This window comes from Arvicola amphibius, chromosome 2, assembly GCF_903992535.2.
Source record: "Arvicola amphibius chromosome 2, mArvAmp1.2, whole genome shotgun sequence".
NCBI classification, from domain to species: domain Eukaryota; kingdom Metazoa; phylum Chordata; class Mammalia; order Rodentia; family Cricetidae; genus Arvicola; species Arvicola amphibius.
This window is the reverse complement of record NC_052048.2, coordinates 64,896,769-64,911,501: the sequence shown is the minus strand read 5'-3', so window position 1 is coordinate 64,911,501 and position 14,733 is coordinate 64,896,769. Positions and strand designations below refer to the sequence as shown.

The 14,733-nt window shown below is 43.9% G+C and overlaps 1 protein-coding gene and 1 non-coding gene across 3 annotated transcripts in view; one reads left to right on the top strand and one right to left on the bottom strand.

The window, feature by feature from the left end:
* LOC119808189 (meiosis 1 associated protein) overlaps nucleotides 1-14,733 on the top strand; it is an 82,390-nt gene that overhangs the window by 37,236 nt on the left and 30,421 nt on the right. The gene's annotated exons all lie outside the window — the stretch shown is intronic.
* LOC119808548 lies at nucleotides 10,603-10,709 on the bottom strand. The gene has a single exon (XR_005284475.1). It is a non-coding gene; the product is annotated as a U6 spliceosomal RNA (small nuclear RNA).

The window sequence follows — 14,733 nt, the reverse complement described above, 5'->3', positions numbered from 1 at the left end:
CTCCTGGGTTCTTATCATTCATCTTTTCTGACACATGTACTTTCAAGCCATTTGTGTGTTTACATTTAAAGTATATTTGAGCCAGTAATGGTGGCGAATGCTTCAGGCCAGCACTCAGTGGCAGAGCCATGTGGATCTCTGAGTTTGAGGCCAGACTGATCTACAGAGTGACCTCCAGGACAGCCAGGGCTACACAGAGAGACTCTGTCTCAAAAAAAACAAACAAACAAAAATAAATATGTAATATAAATAATAAAATAAAATAATAGTTAATTAAGATAAATAAAGTATACTTTCTGTATAAAACATATCTTTATATTCATTCTGATAACTTCTAAGTTTTATTCATAATGTATATTTTATTAATAATTACCATAAGTATTGATATGGTTGGTTTTAGGTCTACAGTTGTATTTTTTTAATCTGTTAACTCTATTTTTGTGGTCTTTTCTCCTCCTGCTTTCCTGCCTTCGAGGGGTCTGCCTTAAATGTTTTTTAAATTAGGGGCTAGAGAGATGTATGAGCAGTTAAAAGCTCTTGCACTCTTCCAAAGGACCCAGGTCCAGTTCCCTGTGACTGCATCAGGCAACTCACAACCACCTGTAACTCCCTCCAAGGAATATAACCTCTTCTGGCTTCCTAAGGCACCTGAATACGCATAGTACACACACCAAGAGACACACGCATATACATAATTTTTTTTAATTTAGCTGGATGTGGTGGTGCATGCCTTTAATCCCAGCACTCAGGAGGCAGAGGGAGGTAGATCTCTGTGAGTTCAAAGCCAACATGATTTACATAGTGGACTCCAGACCATCTAGGGCTACATAATGTGACTCTGCTCCCCAAAACAAAAAACAAAACAGAAAAGGGATTTTAATTCTATTTTATCTATTATAATTTAGAGATTCATCTTCAAACTCACATTTGAATTCACAAAAATAATTCATGTTTTTTTTGCGGCTTCTCTGGAGGGGTTACATTGTATATCTTTTGTCTTTTTACAATCTAATTCTCACTCTAACCTAACTCTAATTAGACTTAACATAATACCGTAGGGCTTAAAATCTATTTTTAAACATTTTATAGGCGATTTAAAATTAATATAGCATTCTTTCATGTAAAATACAGAAACTTCACAATTACATAGGTCCATTTATCCTGCCTCAAACATATAGTCTGTCTTTTACTTATTTGTTTGTTTGTTTGTTTGTTTGTTTGAAACAGGGTCTCACAGAGCCTAGACTGGCCTTGAACTCAGTATACAGCTGAGAATAACCTTGAACTCCTAACTCTTGTCTCTACCTCTCAGATTCTGAGTCCTAGGGTTACATATACACCATTGTTTATGTTGTAGTTAACATATGTGTTCAGTGCTCACCGTGGAGGCCATAAAAGGGTATCAGGTCTCCTGGGACTGGAGCGGCAGATGGCTGTGAGCTGACATATGTTCTGGGAACTGCTCTTAACTGCTGCGCTGTCTCTCCAGCCCCTAGTCTTAAATCCTGGATCCTCCATGTTTACCCATCTATTTTTGCCTCTTCTAAAGCTCCTCATTCATTACTAAATGTCTATCTAAGTTTCCCTTCCCTTGAAGAATCTTGGTATTTCTTATAGCATGGTTCTCCTCATTGTCATTAAAATGTTTCTTCCACTTTCATTCTTGAAGTATATTTGACTCATACATACAATTATAGATTGCCTGGGCTGCTTCAGTAATTTAAAGATATTTCACTGTCTTCTGGCCTCCCCTGGTTTCTATCTAAAAGTGACAGCCCCTAAATCATTTTTGGCTATCTGGAAAGGATCACTTTTCTGGCTGCTTTCATGCAATTCGTCTTTATGTTTGTGTTCAGCAGCTTGATAATGATATAACTAAGCATAGATTTCTCCTCCTTTATCTTGTCTAGAGTTCACTAAACCTCTTGAATCATATTTTTTTCACGATCTGATCATTTATTTGTTACTCTTACAAGCTTATTTTTGACTAGATTCAAAAACAGAAGCTCTCAGTAAGGATGGCCTACATCTTTTCACGTCTGTTCTTGGCATTTTCCTCTGGCTTCCTTCATTCTCTCGGACAAAAGCTTAGCATATTCTGCAGCCTCCTCTTTGTTTACCTTAATGTATTGTTTCTTCAGAGCAATATTTTAGCATCTGTGTTGCAGGACGAGTGGAGTGACAAGACTCTGATCTGAACCTTGGGTACTTTGGTTCCAGGCTTACCTTCTTTGTTTAAGGACTTTCTGACAACTTATTGGCAGACATCGTCCTCTTTAGAGAGATTGAGCAACTTCAAGATTCTGCTAGCCTTTTGGGGCTGCAACTGCTGAGATACAGTAGTACCAGTCGGTCTAGGAATATCCTTCTCTCCCGTTTTTACCATGATCAAATTGGCCCCCACCGTACCAAACAGACTGTGCTTCCTCTCTCCAGCTCTTCATATGAGAGATGCTGCTCACTCACTCATCAGCAGGTGTGCTCTGCCATGGGGCTCAAGATGCCTTGCTTATTGGAAAACCTTGCTTTCCACTCCCACCACTGACTCAGACCACATAGCCCTTCCACTCTTCACCAGGGCATCAAAAGCGACTTCTGTGGCCTCCGTGTTTTGCACAGAAAGCGCGAATCTGGCGTTCATCATTCACTTTGCTGTGTTCCTCAGTGTGTTTCTGATGCTGCTGAGTGGGAAGGAAATATACACAGCTGACCACTCAGGAGGCTCCAGCAAAAAGAACTTGAGTCTATATGCTTTATTTTCCTTTTTAAGACAGGGTCTCACGGTATAACCTTGACTAGCCTAGAACTCAATTTGTTGACCAGACTGGCCCCAAACTCACAAAGACCCATCTGCCTCTGCCTCCCAAGTGCTGAAGTTAAAGGTGTGTACCACCATACCTTATCAAATCTATTCACTTACATCTGTAACCTAAGTTGAAAAGTTTTCTACCATTATTTCTTGGAAGACTTTTGTGCTATAGCCCTTCTCTCCTTCTAGGGCTCCAGTTACCCGTATGTTAAAGTGGTGTGTGCCTCTCATCTAATTTCATAGTGCTGGGACAGAACCCAAGCCTGTGCAAGCTAAGCAAGCCCTCTGCCAGCTGTGCTGTGCCCTCGCCCTTGTTTATTTTGTTCAGTTTTCTCTCTTCAGGTCACTAAGTCACTCTTTAAGTCACTCACTTCTTCCTCTTTCATTTTTTGTTCTGCTTTTAAGCCCATGTGAATATGTTTGTTTAGATATTGTATTTTTAAGTACAAAAGCTTCATTTGTCTACCTTTTATAGTTTCTGTTTCTCTACTGACATTTCTTACATTTCTATTCGTTTTTGTGAACACAGAATGATTTCAATTATGCTAGTACGAAGTCCTTATCTGGTAGATGCAACATCTTTATCATGTTAGTGTTTGCATCTGTGATCTGTGTTTTCCATTGAGACTGAGCCATGGTTTCTTTCTCTATATGCCAAAAATATTTTGATTTTATTTTACGAATGCTATGATATAGAGATTTTAGGTTCTATTGTGTTGTTTTGGAGCGGTTTTTGTTCGTTTTGTCAGCCAATTAACTTTGTTAGCCTCAGACTGCCACGCATTGGTCCTGCAGTGAGCAAACACTCAAATTCCCAGTCCCATTCTTTTCCTATTTGTTTTGCTTGTTGATGTTATTTGAGACGGGGTCTCTCATTAGGTAACTCTGGCAACTGTGGAACTCACTATGTAGACTAGACTGGCCTTGAACTCACAGAGATCTGCCTGCCTCTGCCTCTCAAGTGCTGGGATTAAAGGTGTGTGCCACCATGCCTGTCCTCAGTCCCATTCTTTAGCCTAAACTCTAAGCTGTGTTCCATTTGCCCCATATGTGTAGGGCAAGGGCAGATAGGGCCTTGGACTGTGCTTACGCCCACCATTCGGTGCTCTCTGGCTCACTCTTCTGGTGGCCATCCCCCTCACTTTCTGGAGAACCTGGTTCAACTGTTTTCTTCCTGAAAGTTTGGGCTGGGCGATGGCTAAAGGATAAAGAACTTGCTATGTAAACATGAGGACCTGAGTTTGACCTCCAGCTTTCATATTAAAGGGCCAGACACTGCAACACCTCCTGTAATTCCAGAACTGGTGGGTGGAGGCAGGAGGGATCCTAGTGGCTTACTGGCCGGGCCATCTACCAAAACAGTGAGCTCCGTGTTCAGAGAGAAATTCTATCTCAAAGAGAAGGTGGAGAGCCATAGAGGAAGACGTTGAAATTGACCTCTGGCCTCCACACATGCAAGCGTGGGGTTACATACCTGCGCTCACATCCATACACTCCCACATACAGGAATAAAGGAATAAATGTTTTTTTAAATATTTATTTATTTTATTATGTAAACAATATTCTGTCTGTGTGTATGCCTGCAGGCCAGAAAAGGGCACCAGACCCCATTACAGATGGTTATGAGCCACCATGTGGTTGCTGGGAATTGAACTCAGGACCTTTGGAAGAGCAGGCAATGCTCTTAACCTCTGAGCCATCTCTCCAGCCCAGGAATAAATGTTTTTAATGAAAATATAAGTCAGTGAGTTGTCTCAGCGAGTAAAGGTACTTACTGCCAAGTCCAAAGACCTGGGCTCCATACCTTAGTCCAATCTCTAGAGGAGAACTGATTCTTGCCATCAGACTACCACATGCACACCATCACACACCTACACACCTACACCACACACACACATGCACACACCTACACACCTACACCACACACACACCAATAAATAAATAGACAGATAAATGAATAAATTAATAAGTAAATGTAATTTTTAATTAATATTGTTGACATGATAAAAAAAAAGGCACTATGACATCAAAGGACAAGTGAAAAACTAGGGGAAAGTACTGGGATTTATGATACAGGGGGACCGATATCTAAATACAGTGCCTCAACTCCTTTAGAGGGGAATTTGTAAATATCTTTGAAAGTTTTGTATGGACTTGCCTTTGAGTCCCCAGTTCCTCTTTCATGAATGCAGTATCCTGAAAATCCTCCCCCAGAGATGCAAATGTGCACAGAGTCACAGTCATGCAGTCTAGGTGTGCGTGTGTGCACATGCTTTAGGATGTGCTTCGTTTCAGAGACCTTTCCAACTCTTTCTTACTCCACTTAGCTCACTATGCAAGCCCGATGTCCCGAGTCCAATCCCTGGATCTCACGTGAAATTAGAGCACTGACTCCCTAAGGTGCTCTGACCTTTACACTCGTGCCCTGGTGCACGTGCAGCCGTGTGTGCCTGTTTGCACACACAAATGATGATAATCAATAAATAAATGTTAAGTGTTCAAAGGAGGAATGCTTTTCTGTGGTTGCTGGGGCCATGTCGTCAGATTGAATGTCTTCCTAGCCCTGTCTTCATCCACCCTTCCTTGTCCTCTCTGACCACATGCCTGTAAAACCCCTACTTCCCAGTCAGCTTTAAATCTTTGAATATCAGGTTACAATAAATAATTTTAAGTTGTATAACAAGTAAATTAATGTCTGCAGGCATAGTAAAAGACTTTTGGTTTTGAAACAGGGTCTCTTTATGGGTCCGACTGCCCTAGTAGTTGGTACCTACCCCTCAGACAAATTCACAGCAATTCTGCCTCAGTCTCCCTAATGCTGCAATCACGGGCATGTGCCACCATGGAAGAGTTTTAAATATCTTCTAAGACTAGTGTTTACCAAGCCAAATAATACTTTATCTGTTTTTATGTTTTATTGATATGGGGGGATATGCATGTGGAAGTCAGGGCACCATCTTGGGTGTCACCCTCCTTTGAGACAGATTCTCCCGTGGCTCTAGGGTTCACCAACTAGACTAAACTGCTGTCCAGTGAACACCAGCTGCCCTCCTGGCCCGCCTCCCCGGTGCTTGAACTGCAGACGCACACCGCCTCCCCAATATTTGTATGTAGAATCTAGAGGTTAAACTCAAGTCCTCGAGTTTGTGAGGCAAGACTACCAACTGAGCCCTCTCCGGTTCCAAATAATACTTTAGGCTTCGTCATATCTCAATAACCACTAAGCAACCTCTTTTACATAGGGGCTTCACTTTTTTAATAAAATGAAAACAGGACCATTGAGAACTATAGTTAAAATACTTTTTCTTCCAATTTGGATCATATACTTCATTGACATTTTCAGCACACACAAAAAAAAAGAAAAAGAAATAGCAAGGCTTTTAGTGTCTAAAATGTTCTCATCTTGGTAGACTTCTGAGAGGCAGCGTTTTCATCTTTATGCCTGGAGCTGCAGGGTGCTTTAAAGTCTGCTGTGCTTCCTGGTGTCTGGGGTTCTTCCTTTCTGTTCAGCGGGCACTCAGCCTGGGCATCGCTATCACTTCCAGCTCTCAGCATCAATTGCCTTCCTGTCGCTGTGGTGGAACACCATGACCAAGGCAACTTAGAAAAGGAAGAGCTGTCTTGGCTATGGTTGCAGAGAGGGCAGAGTTCAAAATGGTGGGGACAGCCTGGCAGCAGGCAGCAGGCATGAGGCATGGCAGCAGGCATGGCAGCAGGCAACATGCATGGCAGCAGGCAGCAGGCATGGCAGCAGACATGGCACCAGGCATGGCAGCCGGCACCAGGCATGGCAGCCGGCACCAGGCATGGCAGCCGGCACCAGGTATGGCAGCAGACACCAGGCATGGCAGCAGGCAGCAGGCATGGCAACAGGCATGGCAGTAGGCACCAGGCATGGCAGCAGACACCAGGTATGGCAGCAGGCAGCAGGCATGGCAGCAGGCAGCAGGCATGGCAGCAGGCATGGCACCAGGCATGGCAGCAGACACCAGGCATGGAAGCAGGCAGCAGGCAGCAGGCATGGCAGCAGGCATGGCAGCAGACACCAGGCATGGAAGCAGGCAGCAGGCAGCAGGCATGGCAACAGGCATGGCAACAGGCATGGCAACAGGCATGGCAGCCAGCACCAGGTATGGCAGCAGGCATCAGGCATGGCAGCAGGCAGCAAACATGGCACCAGATATGGCAGCAGGCACCAGGCATGGCAGCAGGCACCAGGCGGCAGACACCAGGCACGACAGCAGCAGCAGGAGAGCTCACATCTTCAAACACAAACACAAAGCAAAGAAGACAAAGTGGCAGTTGAGCCAGGCCTTAAGCTCTTCAGGCCCACTCCCCGTCACACACTGCCTTCAGCAATGCCGCATTTCCTAACCCTCCACAAATAATGCCACTAACTGAGGACCAGTTATTCAAATGCCCGAGACTGTATGGACATCCCATTCAAACCATCACACAGATGGAAGAGTTGCAGTTACAGAGCTGTGACTGGCCTGCAGTCACAGAGAAACTATTCAGCAGCCTGGATAGAATTCATTCTTTCTGTTCATTGGAGCATTTACTGAACCCTGCTGTGTGCCAGGCACTAGGCTAGTCCTGGCGGCACGGGAGAGGACGAGGAAGCAGGCTTGGTGCACAGCAGCATATGTATGCTCTTGTCTGGGTAGGGCCCTCTGCATCACGTCTGTAGCATCCAGAGAAGGACCAGTCACAAAGCCCAATGCAAGCTTAACTGTCAAGAAATATTCCCAAGACTGCTCCTCATAAAGGGTGGTCCCCATTTGTGTTCCCTTAAAACACACGAACCGAAGAACAAGAGATTCAGGGACTGGGGAGATGGCTTAGTGGTTGTCGCTAAGCCTGCTGACCTGAGCTTGACCTCCAAGACCCACATGGTGGAAGGAGAGAATGACTCCTGCAAGTTATCCTCTGACCACCACACAATATGCATGTGTGTGTATACACATACAAATACACTCACCCCAAATAAACTAATATATTTAAAGAGAGAGCTTCAGGGACTAGAAATATGGCTTACGGGTTAAGTGTCAAGCCCTTGCAGAGGATGGGATTCAATTCCCAGGACACACATCAAGTGACTCGTAACTGTACATAATTCCAGACTCAGGGGACCTAGGCCTCTGGCCTCCACAGGTACCGTCATTTACAAGCAAATAGCCCCACGTATACAAGTAATAAGAATAATAAATCTTGACTGGTACCTTAAGGCTCACAGAGACTTTCTGAGAATCTGGTAAGAGTTAAGTGCCTGCCCTCTTCCCCTACCCAACCCAAATGCACCTTTACACATACAGATGACACCACATGCAATTTCAGAGGGTTCTCACCCAGGATTCCCAAGGGCAGGCCACCGCAGGGCCGTTGGTAGAACAGGGCTGATCTCTAGGCTTTTGAGGGAGTGGGTATGAGCTGCAGGACGGTCTTGGAGTTCCATTTCGCTGGAACCACCTAAGGACTTAGACATTTTATGTCAAGAAGAACCCAGTCATCTAATACACATGTAGAGAATCCCATAAACAACACACTTGGGAGGGCTCGATGAAGGCTGCCATGGCTTGTAGCCACTAGAGGGCAGAATAAGTCCACACACAGAATGTGAACGCGGCCTCCTGGGGACACAATGACTCAGGCGAGGCAACCGGAGCGCTTAGCTGTAGTTTCACTCGCGCACCCAATCAAGGGGGCCTGTTTCATCAGACATACGGTGCCTGCCTTCTAGCCAATGTGGGAGCCGCTCTCCAGCATCTAAGGGCAATATTTCCTTTCCAACTCCCAGGTTTAGCACATCTAGTTATATTTATGAGTAACATCTCAATAGAAGCCAAGAACGATGACCAAGAAAAAAAGAAAAGTTGGTTGTTTTTGGTTTTTTTGTTTTTTTTTTTTTTTTTTTTTTTGGCCTATGAGAGTGAACCATTTCGTAGATGAGAGAAGAGGAAAGGGCTGGGCATGTGGCTTGGTTACTGGCATGCTTATCTTACACACACAAAGCCCTGGGCTTGGCCCTCGGCAGCACATAAACTGGATATAGCAGTGAATGCCAGTCCCTATCATCTGACACCCAGAAGGTGAAAACAGGAAGATGGGACGTTCAGGATCATCCTTGGCTACAGAACGGTGTGAGACCAACCTAGGCTGCAGGAGACCCTGTTTCTTCTCAGAGTGTCAGGGAGAGGGAAGAGGAGGAGGAGAAGGAAGGAGTTGTACTTACTGCATGCTGTTCACAAACATCTCACGTTGTAGTGCTTCGTGATAAGTAGAATATAGGTTCGAGTCCCCACCCCACCCAAGAACACACAACTAACAATATTCAAGGCACAATCTGAGCCCTGGTTTATCCACTAAAACTCAGTGCCTTTCATACACTCAGGAAGAGAGATCCTGCGGAAGGAATTGATGAGTATGATTAACACCGTAGAAATGAAGCCCACAAACACCCAGAAGGTACTAATTAGAGCAGACAAAGGAAGATATTTAAACATAGCTCCTGGACAAAGTTCTGAGTCAAATGCTGGAGGAGCCGCATGCCATGGATTAATGGAGTAATAAAAGCCCTAAGGAAGGAAGGAAGTCATGTGACAAGGAGACGAACTTAGCTAAAGCAGAAGAGACACAGGAAAAGCAAAGGGAACAACAGGCTTTGCTCAGCTTCAGCTCGGGCCAAGACCCTGAACTGGGGGATGGGGAGGATGTCCGTGAAAAGAAGCCTACGTTTAAATGGGGGACGATCAAATGTGTTCCCAAATCACCACAGTGACAGCATAGAATTTAAAGTGAACTACATGCCCTGCCAGCATCACCTACAAACAGATCAGGGTGTAGCAGGTGGCATTTGAACTTGATCTTGAAAAATGGGGTGTCAACAGATGGCAACGAGGAGGAACAGCCTGGGCCATCCCAGAGGAAGAGGAGTGTGGGATTCTGAGGAGTGATGGGTCATACTAAGCACTCCAAGATGAGTAGGTTACAATAGAATCAACCCTGAATCCTTTGGAAGAACGGCCATCAACCAGAGGAAGCCTCTGCTTCTTGTCCCTGAAAGGATGCCACTCCTCCACTCCTCCAGAGAAACTTTATCTCAAAAAAAAAGAGAGAGAGAGAGAGAGAGAGAGAGAGAGAGAGAGAGAGAGAGGAGAGAAGGAGAGAAAGGGAGAAATAAAAAGAAATGGAGGTTGGAGAGATGGCTCAGCAGTTACAAACACTGGCTGCTCTTCCAGAGGACTCAGGTTTGATTCCCAGCAATTCCCATCATCCACAAGGTGCTCACAACCATCTGGAAATCCAGTTCCAGGGGATCCAATGCCATTTTTTGGCCTCTGTGGATACTCCATATACTTGGCCCCAGAATACCTATTCACATAAAAATTAATTAATAATTAAAATAATTATATTTTTAAAGGTAGAAACACAAACAATGAACACTCTGGGAAAGACTAACTGCTTGGCTCTTTTGATGACATGGCATTTTCCATTGTAGAGGTACCATGCTCAAGGACTGGTTATTCTGGGTGTCTTTTGCCAGCACCCTCTCAGACATTTAGCTTCCCAAGTTCAGAACTAGTGGAAAAGCTAGGATATTATAGAGGAAAAATTGAAGCTGCCATAATTCACAAGAACAGAGGTGACACCCACATCTCTGCCACTGAGACAAATGTAGGAGCCACGTTTAGAGAAGGTCCCCACATCCTTGCTGCTTTATCTGTGCCCCATTCCTGATGAGTTTTCTCCCTATCTAGAGTGTATATCCATCCTCTAAGCTGCAAGACCACCAATAAAGCTACTGCAAAGTCTTACAGTTTGCTCGTCATCCTTGTGCAGGGGGCCATGCTTGTCTTTTGTTTTGTTCTAGTCTTAGCATATTTGCTGTTAAAGGAAGCATTTCTCCGTTTCTCATTTTTTATTTATTTTTTTATTATTATTTTTCCATTCAATTATTTACACTTCCTTCCCTCCTCCCAATCCCTTCCCGCTCCCCCACACCCCCTCTTCCCTCTTCCACCCTGCTTGAGAGAGGGCAGGGAACCCTGCCCTGCGGGAAGCCCAAGGCCCTCCCCCCCTTTTTTAAGATATGGTTTCACTGTGTTTTTTCTGTCTGACCTGGAAGTCTCTATGTAAAACAGAATGGCTTTGAACTTCTAGAGATCCACCTACCTCTCTCCTGTGTGCTGGGTGAAAAATGAACCATCACATCCAATCATTCCTTTCTTCTTAAAGGAACTGTTTTTCTGTGGCTTCACCGCTCTATGTTAAATTTATAGCTTTAATTACTTTAGGAAATCCTTTTTGCTGTTATTGTTGTTATTTCTAGGTTCTTAATATAGACAATGATGTCTTGTCTCCCCTGATTCCCATTGTAGGAGTTTCTAATCTTCTACCTTTTATACTCACTTCTCTGAGCCTCTCTTTTTAAAAAAAATTATTTATTTTTACTTTATGTGTATGGATGCTTTGTATGTATGTGCCTCACATGCTGCCTGGGGGAGCCATAGGGTAGCCAGTTGGATTGCCTGGAAACTGGAGTTGCAGGCACTTATCAGCCAAAGTGTGGGTTCTGAGATTTGAACCCAGATCTCCTAGAAAAGCAGCCAATGCTCTTAACCACTGAGTCACCTCTCCAGCCCCATCAGTTCCATTTCTTTGGCCCTGTACTTGCCTCCGTAGCTTTAATAGCTCTTTTGCCTCACTGAGGGAAAGCTGCTCCCTCATCCCCAAACGTGTTAGGAAAAAAGAACAGTATATCCGTTGTTTGCCTATGCCATCACCAGATCCACGTTATTTTTTAAATGTTTCTTATTGCAATATCGTTGTACTTATTGTCATAGTACCATAAAACACAGTGGTACAGATGGGAATTTGAGAACGAATACTCAAGACTAATGCAGCTTTTAAAATTCCTTGGCGACAGAGAGCTGTGTGCTCCTGGTGGAGTGAATGAAACAGCTAGTAGTGAATGAAGCTGCATAACTATTTAGCAGAGTTAATCATGCTGACCAGAAAACAGAAAAAGGTGTACTTGCTATCCCTGTCCTTGAACGAGATGTGAAGTCATCTAACGCCCTGCACTGCCTGTGTGGAGCCAGCACCTTGGACTGAACCTTCTTTGTTCTTGTGGCGGGGAGTCTGCCACCTCTACCAACTTGTCCTCAGGAATGTCGCTCTAGAAATAAACCGCCCGGCATTCATGAGTCATACACAGAAGTTAATTCATTTGAGCCACTGGCTTTTCTTAGGCCCTTTGTATCTCAGCAAGCCCCTCAGGGTTTCTCCTCAACTCTTCCCGTAGATGTAGATTTTTCTGTTTGACTTTCCCTGACAAGTTATCTGCAGAACTAGATCCCAGCACCAGAGGTAGATCTGGCTGAAGTCAGAAGTACCTAGGAAAGCCTGTCAACCCACCTACCCAGAGCCACTCATCACACCAGACAGTCCCTTCTCTTCATGCCAAACACACTTGTGAGACAGTTTGCCAATAGCTAACTTTGTAATCTATATCATAAGGTAAAGCCCAATACAACGGTTCATCTTTTTCCTTTTAGATGCTCAGATTGATTTGAAGAGGTAATAACTAAATATATAAATGACAACACAAAATTAGTCCTGCTAATAAGTAAACCTGCATTGTTATGCAGGTTAATTTAATTTCTCATCGCTTTAATATTTTTAGTGTTTTTAAAAAAGATATATTTTATTTATTTGGTGTGTGTATGTGTGTGTGTGTACACATGCCATGTTTGTGCAGGCACCCATGGATGCCAGAAGAGGACATTGGATCCCTTAGAGCTAGAGTTTCAGGTGTCTGCGAGTTGCCCAGTGTGAGTGCTGGAACTGAACTCTGGTCCTTTGTGAGAACAAGCATTCTTAACTGCTGAGTCATCTCTGCAGACCCTTGGGATATTTTATAACAGAAATACACAATTAGATTAAATGTAGAAGCCAGACAGTGGTGGCACACACCTCTAATCCCAGCCCTCAGGAGGAGAGACAGGCAGATCTCTGTGAGTTTGAGGCCAGCCTGGTCTACAAGAGCTAGTTCTAGGACAGGCTACAGAGAAATCCTGTCTTAACTCCCCCCACAAAAAAAAAAGATAGAGTATAGAGAATGAAGGCATGTAGATGAAAAGGGAATGTGTCTCAGAACTAACAGTTGGATGGCAGCCTCCCAGACTTTTATAAAGCACTTGTACATACGCATGTATGTACTTACACAGGTAGTTTTATGTATATACAAATGGGATCATATCTGCCCTACAACTTCCTTCATTACTCCCTTCTAGATCCCATGTTGGTATATTTATCTTTAAATTGCTAACAGTTACATAGTACACATCAGTTTGAGTGTGTTGTAATTTTGTAATTTGTTTAAACACTCTTCTATTGATAGACATTATTTCCTGTTTGGAGTTTGATTGTTGGTGTGACAATGTTGTGCCTAATGTCTCTTGTGTATGCTTCAAGAATGTGTCTAGGACAGATATTGAGACATACAATTGATGTGTCAGAAGACAGGTATACTTAAAGTTCATACTTTTCAAAATTTATAATTACAAACTTTGATGTGTGTAACGGTTCATGTTTGTAATCCCAGCAACTGGGAAACAAAGGTAGGAGGCTTGTGGCAGGCTCAAGGCCTGCTCTACACAGTGAGTGCTGGGCTAGCCAGAGCTGCATAGCAGTACTCTATCTTGGAAAAAGATGTTTAGTTAAAAATTAAACACTTAGCTGGGTGTGGTGGTGCATGCTTTTAATCCCAGCACTTGAGAAGTAGGGGCAGGCAGATCTCTATGAGTTCAAAAACATCCTGATCTATGTACTGAGATCCAGGACACAGTTAAACCCTGTCTCAAAAATGATAATAATAACAACAACAATAATAGTTGAACACTTGGGCTGGAGGAATGGTTTAGTACTTGCTGTGCTCTCAGGAGGTTTCCAGCACACAGGTAGCTCATAGCCATCTGTAACTCCAGCTCAGGGGAATCTGACACCCTCTTCTGACCGCCACAGACACCTGCTTTACATGCACATACCTACATGCAGACACACAGACACATAATTAAAAAATAAAAATAAGTGGGTAGAGAAATGACTCAGCAGTTAAGAGTACTCTGCTAAATTCAATTCCAAGCACCCTCAAGATAGCTCACAGCAGCTGTCTATACCTCTAGTCCAGTTCCAGGGCATCCGATACCCTCTTCTGCCGTCCATACCTCCAGTTCCAGGGCATCCGATACCCTCTTCTGCCGTCCATACCTCCAGTTCCAGGGCATCCGATACCCTCTTCTGCCGTCTATACCTCCAGTTCCAGGGCATCTGATACACTCTTCTGCCGTCCATACCTCCAGTTCCAGGGCATCCGATACCCTCTTCTGCCGTCTATACCTCCAGTTCTAAGGCATCTGATCTTTTGCCATCTATGCCTCCAGTTCTGAGGCATCCCATACCCTCTTCTGCCCTCTGTGGGTGTCAGGCACACTTGTGGTGCACAAACTTATATGCAGACAAAACACCCAAACACAACGATTTTTATCCTTTTCAAGATTTATTTTATTATTTTACATGTATGATCATTTTGCCTGCATGCATATATGTGCACCACATGCATGTCTGGTGCCTGCTGAGGTTCAAAGAGGGTGTTAGATCCTCTGGGACTTGAATTACAGACAGTTTTGAGCTACCATGTGGGTGCTGGGAATCAAACCCGGATCCTCTGCAAGCCCAGTGCTCTCAACAGCTGAGCCATCTCTCCAGCCCCAACACAGAAATAATTTTAATTAAAATAAATATTTTTAAAAATAATTATAAAGACTTATTTTTATTTTTAATTGTGTGAGTGCAGGTGCTGGGAGTTTAGAAGAGAGTGCATCAGATTCTAGAAGCTAGAGTTGCAGGCAGCTGTGTGCCAC